A 7,815-nucleotide genomic window follows, 5' to 3' on the forward strand; every position below is an offset into this window, starting at 1 on the left:
GAAATGTGCAAATTTTCTTGTTTGAATCTTGCTGCGTGATGATGGTTTGATGATGGTGACCCTATCCTAGCCTCCATCTGAATGAATAATGAAACTTACAAACCTCGCAAGAGTACAGTTGAGTGTCTAGAAAGAAGTTCTCATGTTTCAAACGTGCAGTATTGGCTCTGGTCCTTCTTTGGTGATCATGATTGGGTTGCTCCTTGGGGACACCGTGCACAGCTGGCTAGATTTGCACCTTTTGCTGGGGCCAACGGTCAATCATCGGTAGCTGCGTACTAGTATGTTTCGGGACCCACAGACGTACGGGCCCCTTTTTTCCCTCCTACTTGACTCGCATAGTCCCATGAAAGTTCAAAGAGATCAATTTCGCCAAAGTTAATAAGAACACTAGTTGCTCAACCCATTTAGGACATCGTCTCTTACGCTTATATTTCGATAAACAGATACTAGCGCATGATAGCCAACAAGTGGAAAAACAATTTAGCAGATGTCGAACTGAATCTACTTTAAAATGGCAATGGTACATTGCTTGCACCACTTGATTAGTTCCCAGGGATCATCATCATCTTCCTCTGTCCTCTGCCATCTTCACCAGTTTCAAAGAAGCAACGGCAGGCATCTCATCTCGACAGCGACACTTAGGGGGCCACGCTATCTCGGACAAGACACAAAAGGTCCATCTCCTCGTCGGCTCCTGTGGAGCCATTCGTCTTCGTTCGACTCCTTCAGGAATGCCAAGGCCAACTTTCCGTGAAGACTGTCGCCGCACACGTCGATTGCCCAGCCACCAGATGCCCTGAAGGCAGTGTCTTATAAAATCTGTGGATTGTTGTGTTAAATACGTACAGCCCGTGCTGAGACAGAGCTCCATGCAGTCACCGTCACGTCCAGGTCCAGGGGCAGGCACCGTCACGTCCAGCGCCGCTGCAGGTTCGTGTGCCAACGCCCGGCTCGAGCGAGGAGCGACGCTCATGCAGGTTGGCTGCCGGTGCATGATGCGGCGTTGAGAGATCCCATCCCATGTATCGGCGTCGCCACGCGCGCTGCGTGTTGTGTTCAGGTCGATGTCGTCGAATGGGTTCTGGCCTGTGGGTATGAATCCATGTCGCCGGAGAGGGGAGCCGTACGCGGTGACGTCCGTTACATTGCGCTTGCGAGCACCGAGCAATGTGAGGATGACGGGCGTGTGCAGCACACCATCATCAGGACGGCGAGGGCAGTGATCCCATGGAAATGGAATGGAAGTCACAGAAGCCCGTGGCCCGTGGAATGCGGCTCCGTGAACGTACAAATTAAAGTTCAAGCAGCCAACATGTGTATTTAAATTTGATTTGAGAACAGGAGTAGGGTCATCTCGCTCAATGTTGTGGGATTGTCAAAATCGTGGTAGTAGTTGAGTGAAACGTCTTTATATATAAGATTGGAATTATGGAATCGTAAATAAATATTTTCATTTCTAGTCGAGGTAAAATCGGACGATAAATGGAGATTTTCGCACGCATGGATGTTGTGTACTAGAGCTCTCTTTTTTTTTAGAAAATGTGTTGTGTACTCGAGCTTGTCGGCGGTAATTCTTGGCAAGCTGGCACGAGGCCGATCCGGACGCGCCTGGGCCGTCCCTTTCACAATTAAACCATTCCAGGCCTGGGCCTAGCAAAAAAAATGGGCTTGTCACGTGAGAAAACCTACTTGGACCTTGACACCTAGGCAGCTCGAAGTTCGACAAAAAGTCCACATCACCTCCTCAACTTTCGTGAAAGTCTATTTTTCTTCCTCTAAACTTCTAAAACCGGGCAAAACACCTCCCACAACTTTTAAAACCGTTCATCTTACCTCCCTAGCCCTGTTATAAGCAGTTTTGAAGGTGGTTTTGTCCTTTTCTTTTTTATTTATTTCGGCTGAATCTTTGAAAAATCATAGTAAATCACAGAAAAATCATAAAATATAAAATCTAATTTTGTTTGACTCCAAATAAGTAGATCTACACGGTGAATATATAATATGGTATGCTTTACTATAAAGTTTTGCTGTGGCTTTAGATCTATACTTTTCTATAATTAACTGGAATAATTCATAGCGCAGTTTCTATGATCTAATTGTGGTGAAAATTTTATGGTGAGCTAATTATTGTATGCTTAAACTGTAGTAAAAATTTCATACTCATTGGATCATGTATAACTTAGTTATAGATTTTATTTAGGTTTATGCTTGTTAAATACAAATAAATCTATAACTAAGCTATACATGATCCAATGAGTATGGAATTTTTACTACAATTCAATCACACAATAATTAGCCCACCATAAAAATTTTCTCACAATTGGACTATAGAAACTGCAGCTATGAATTATTCTAGTTAATTAAAAAAACATAGATCTAAAGCCACAGTAAAAACTTTATACTAAAGCGCACCATATTATATTTTCATTGTGTATATATACTCATGTGGAGTCCAACAAAATTGGATTTCCATTTTATGATTTTCTGTGATTTACTATAATTTTTCAAAGATTCAACCGAAATAAATAAAAAAAGATAAAGATAAAGATAAACCCGCCTTCAAAACTGCTTATAACATGGCCAGGGAGGTAAGATGAACGGTTTTAAAAGTTAAGAGATGTGTTTTGCCCGATTTAAAGTTCAAAAAGGAAAAATGGGCTTTCGCGAAAATTAAGGAAGACACTTTTTCCTCGAAGTTTTGATCGGCAATGCGAGCCAGGCTGAGTTCATCCACGAACCAAACAGGCCCAATGTCGTTCGGCCCTGTACACCATTCGAAGGCCCGGCCCTACGGCCCTTACCCCGTTCGACACCCTCACCCTCTAATTCGACACACGTCCGTGCCCGAACACTCGTCTTCCCGAACTGGTCGTGGCGAGCCCACTGACCGACGCCGAGTTCAATCGCTAGGGTGAATGAAGGCTGCCGGGGCCGACCGGCGACCTCGCCGCTGGCCCTACACGAGATAGCACCTCTGCGAATTGTGGCAGGAGGCCCCGAGGCCAGGTCGCGCCGCCTGGCCCGCACCTTGCAAATGCGTGGGGACTGGGGACCGCGATCAAGCGCAGCGCCGCCACCATCAGCGACGCGGCCAAGCTACCTAGGTAAGTGCCTGTGGGTCGTTGTTCATAGCGTATGCAAGCCAACCAGACTAGCGATGCTTGTGTTTCTATATGCCGTTCTGACTTCTAAGCCCGTGCGTGTTGATAGATGGCGGTTTAGAAAGTAATGCCCCGATAGCGTTCTAGGAAATGCTTGAAGAACGAAACCTTGTGCCTGTTAGTAGATTCGAATCTCACTATCTATATATCATAGATGTTCCCAATGTTGTTAATTTTGTTGGGGCTGTGCATATGGATACGTAGTGAGGAACTGGGGATAAGGCATTGTATTTCCGTGGCTGCTGCCTGCTGGCGTACTCTTCGAACCAGTTCTAGATTCTTGTATCTGAATTCATTCAGGGTGCTGTGCTCGTGGTTCGACTTTAAACTTCAATGGGTTAATGGGGTGAGATGTATACGATTCAGGCTTTATAATAAATTGCACTAGTGTACTATAACACTATTAAGAATAGGTTGAGAATTGGGATTTATCACTAGCTACCACTGACCTGCTTGAGTTAGACACCTGTGTTGCACGCATTTTCTGCAGGAAGGAAGAATGAATGCATTTAAATTGCAAAATGTTGGCATCTTATGCCTCACAAGAGGAGCATGATTACTTTCAAGTTTTCACCAAGCACAACTTTATAATTAGCAAACTGGTACAAGAGTTTTACATCACTCTTTACTGTACAAGCATTCATTCATAGGGGACCATAACTTCACAGCACACACTAGCTATGAGCAGATAGGGTTCCCTGGTTTCTACAGCATATAGCTGATGATTTGCTCTCAACCTATAGCTATTTACACATAACACACTTATCTATATTCTCCAGCTCCTTTTATTTCTTACCCGAGCAATCATAAACTTCTTAATACAACAACATATCAGCACATTTCCTTCAATAGCTAAGATATCTAGTTCATGTAGCAGTAGTTCTTGTCTGGTGGTTCTTCACATCCTTCACTCCTGAAAAAAAAAGTAAAGCCGTACTCCATAAGTTTATCTGAACAGTGACCATACTTGCAGTGTACTTTAATAAGAAATCATTTATGTTGCATTTGGATCTGAATAGCACTGAAGCACGGCTCTCCTTTTATTTTGTACTAGCTTTGTGTATATGCATGCCTGCTAGTTTTGTAACAGGCGGCTTGTCAATTGTCTACTTAACTATGATATTCAAATTTATGTATATTTACAGCTGCCTCCTCAAGGGGTACGAATGGTCCTGCTCTGTTTCAACTTTCAAGAGAGCATGTTGCCTTTTGCAAAAGACACATAGAAGTGGAACAAGTTCCTTTTTGCAATAAGTACTACTGAAAAGGAGATACTAAAGTGCATGTCGGCTACAAACCCAGAAGTCTGGAACTGAAGTATAAGGGTTAGAGTACAAGATCTTAACTTTTTTGGGTACGGACAGATTATTTGGTTAGGGTTAAAATCTCACGTGATTAAGTGACAATGTGACTCTAGGTACCCAACAGTTGGAACAAGCTACAGAGCCAATTCCTGGGGGCTGTGTACAAACTGCAAACCAGCTTGGTCACAGACCAAGATTGGAGGATACTGCATGCATAATGGCCTGACTGAATCTTAAATATGTGTTGTCGTTATGGGTAAGTCATTTAGTTTCTTTAATATTGCAAGGACTCTAATGTTGCATTCAACCTAATGAGCAGAACACTAAAGGAAATTTCTTTCAAAAAGGAACAGTAAAGAAATGATCGGTTTTCTATAACAGTGTTACCAATCTAGGGCATGGTTTGAATGGCTGAAGTTTCCTTTTGTTACCTGAGTTCCAAGCTCCCTGTGTGTTGTAGTTGGGGAATGGAACTCCGCCGGATTCAATGAGCATGACATCGTCATTAAGGATCTCATAATGGCGGCGAACTTCATCAGCTGTCTTGATGCCACCCATGGCACGGGCCACCTTGTGCCAGCGGTCAGGTGTGCCCTCGCCATAGCAGGCTAGGGCCTCCTCGAACAGCTTGTTCTCCCTTTTGCTCCAGTTGGAATCAATGTTAACGTTGCGGGAAGAGCTCCTGGACCCAGACATCTTTGGTTTGGATTGCCTTTCTCAGAAACAGAACTAGTGCTGATGTTTTATGTGTAGACTCTTGTTGGATAGCTGGACCTGAAGTCTTTAGCTCTTGCAAGCTCTGATGTTTTGATCTCACTGTTGCTAGGGTGGCTACTATTTATAGGCACTTGGCGAGCGTGAACTGCTGTTCACATTGCCAGAGGCTCAAAGCTTGAAAGGCTACAGATTCTCATGTTTTGAACTCAGGATCCACAACAAGAGTAGTGTGTGCACGTGGGCATCATGGAAAGGGGAATCCCAATATCTTCTGTTCTGCGTATATAGGTAAATTGATGACCCTATTTGTTTTTCAAATCTTCAGGCATTGCGTTACATTCTCAATAGTAAGATATTCAGATATGAGTATATGACATGTCTGCTTTAGTTTGAACTGCACACATAATTTGGTGTAGGTTTAACCAAATGCAGTTGAGATGTTATTTTCTTTACAGCAGAAATGCTATTGGATCACGTTAGGACTAGTTCATAACCTAATAGCAGTTGAAAATGGTTTCTTTAAAATAATATTTGAATTAAATATAAAAGTTCAAAGTGAGATGAGCATGGGATGCATTTTTCTTCTCTTGACTAAGAGGTTATTGGAAAATTGGTAAAGTTACATTACATGTAGAACATGTCTAACAATGTATAAGTCGTGATTATGTCAAAAAAAATTGTGAATATAATTGGCACTTTGTACAAGGGTCACACCATAAGCCAGAGAACTGAGATTTCGTGAGGGTGTTGTATTTTTTTGTGAGTGGCATAAACAAATTGCCATGCAAACAAAAAATATCGTGAAGGCATTATTACATAAAAGTGTCATGAAAAATATAGGCTACCAACGTACTACTACTACCTCTGTTCCAACATACTTATGTCTAGATACATAGCAAATTCGATGTACCAAAAAAGTCAAAGCTACTTATAATTTGGAACGGATGAAGTATGTATCAATGCATCACTGGACTTATATGAGCCCCTGATGCTTGCCATTTCATTTTTAGCTAACACACAGAAAGATTGTCACTTACTTTTTAGTGCATAGAGGCCTTGTGTCATATAGTTGGAATTTGCTAGCTTTTTTATATAAAAACAAGGTGTACACAACTAAGCAGTGCAACAAAAAAAACATATTTTTTAACAATTTTCTGTTATTCAAATATTAGTGGGAAAAAGGATTGATCTTAATTTTCTAGGTCAGATTTCTACCGTCATTTTTTCCTCAAAAAAAGGGAGAAACATGCAGACTACAATGAAAATACATATGAAAGGAGATTATTCTCAAATTAAGGCATCGGAGCTACCATCGCAATCCAGGAACCTTTTATCTCTTCAAATCACAGGGTATATATGGTGGTGACCATTATCGTGGGTTCGAAGTAGTGGGTGTGGGTGATAGCTGGACGCATGCACTCAATTTCCATCTGTAGCTCAGTAGCTGGCCCTGTACTACGGCATGCAGTTCTCTACACTGAGGGCCGGTGGCAAACTGAGGGGCCATGGCAATGGTGTCAGCATTCCGGAAGAACTGCAAAAAGATCTTAGCGATGGGATGGTAAAATCAGATGGCTTTGCAGTTTGCACCACTGAGGAGAATGATGTGAAGTAGTGAAGGAATGAAATATATTCTGTGGACCTGTATATGGTAAACTATTTCGTTATTAATAAACTACACCAGGTAAAATACAGGCTACCGATCAGATAACTCTATTTGGTTAGGCATAAGAGCTCGGTTGAAAAACAGGAACTCTGATCCGAATGCAGTACCTGTTAATAATGTTCAAAGTTCAAACTCTTTGATTCTTGATTGTAACATATATACACTCCTTGTTCTTGGAAGGTGATTACAGGTAGGTCGACGACAATACTGATTCAAGAATAGAAACCCAAAATTTACCAAATCTTTTGTACTCCTGAAGTTCTCTTGGTCTGAACAGTACACATGAGATGGGCAGAAGCAGAATATGTGCTAAAGCATGGACTGGACCTGGACCAACGAATTATTTTTTCTCTCGAATACGCAAAAGGTTTGCGCATCTTTGTAGTAAGATCGAGAAAAAGTGAAGTTACAACGACTGCGCCACGAACATGGCACACTAGGGTTAGGATGTGTGTGGAGGGGAGGGGGGTGTTAGTGTTATACAATCGGCTCTGCCCTCCCTAGCGTAAGAAGATCATGGACTATTACTTGCTAATCATACTATGTAGCCATCATCGGCGATCAGACGCGCTGGCGTGCGCGGCGCCTCAATCGCTCCCCTTGTGGGTCTGGGAAGATCTGCTTCAGCATGCGAGGGGTTGAGCTGGTCAACGAAGATGTTGTCGTAGGCGTCCTTGGACGTTATGGAAGGCCTCGTCTGCCCGTCAAGGTAGCCCATCCACTTCATCACCAGCACCTCTCCCCACTTCGAAGCCAAGACGCGTGAAAGCGCCTGAGCGGCAATCCTCCTGCTGCGAGTCGGCAACTTTGGTTGTGCCTCTACATCTGGCTGAGGCGGTAGCGGCGATGACACCTTACGCAAGATCTTTGCAGTGAACCGCTTTAACCTCTTGGTGGCGGAGCTCCTGCGACCAACGAATTATTTCTCCAGTATAGGCTGCCAGGACCTTGGAAAAGAGAATTG

The 7,815-nt window shown here is 42.9% G+C and overlaps 1 long non-coding RNA gene across 2 annotated transcripts; it reads left to right on the forward strand.

The window, feature by feature from the left end:
- The first annotated feature begins 2,874 nt into the window (after window positions 1-2,874).
- On the forward strand, window positions 2,875-7,030 carry LOC136452641 (uncharacterized). 2 transcript variants are annotated; one of them, XR_010758868.1, is made up of 4 exons: window positions 2,875-3,107; window positions 4,310-4,724; window positions 5,295-5,473; window positions 6,393-7,030. It is a non-coding gene; the product is annotated as an uncharacterized lncRNA (long non-coding RNA). The 2 variants fall into 2 exon arrangements; XR_010758867.1 differs by having other exon boundaries at window positions 5,295-7,030.
- Window positions 7,031-7,815: the final 785 nt, after the last annotated feature.

The sequence above is a fragment of the Miscanthus floridulus genome, chromosome 5 (genome assembly GCF_019320115.1).
Source record: "Miscanthus floridulus cultivar M001 chromosome 5, ASM1932011v1, whole genome shotgun sequence".
Classification (NCBI taxonomy): domain Eukaryota; kingdom Viridiplantae; phylum Streptophyta; class Magnoliopsida; order Poales; family Poaceae; genus Miscanthus; species Miscanthus floridulus.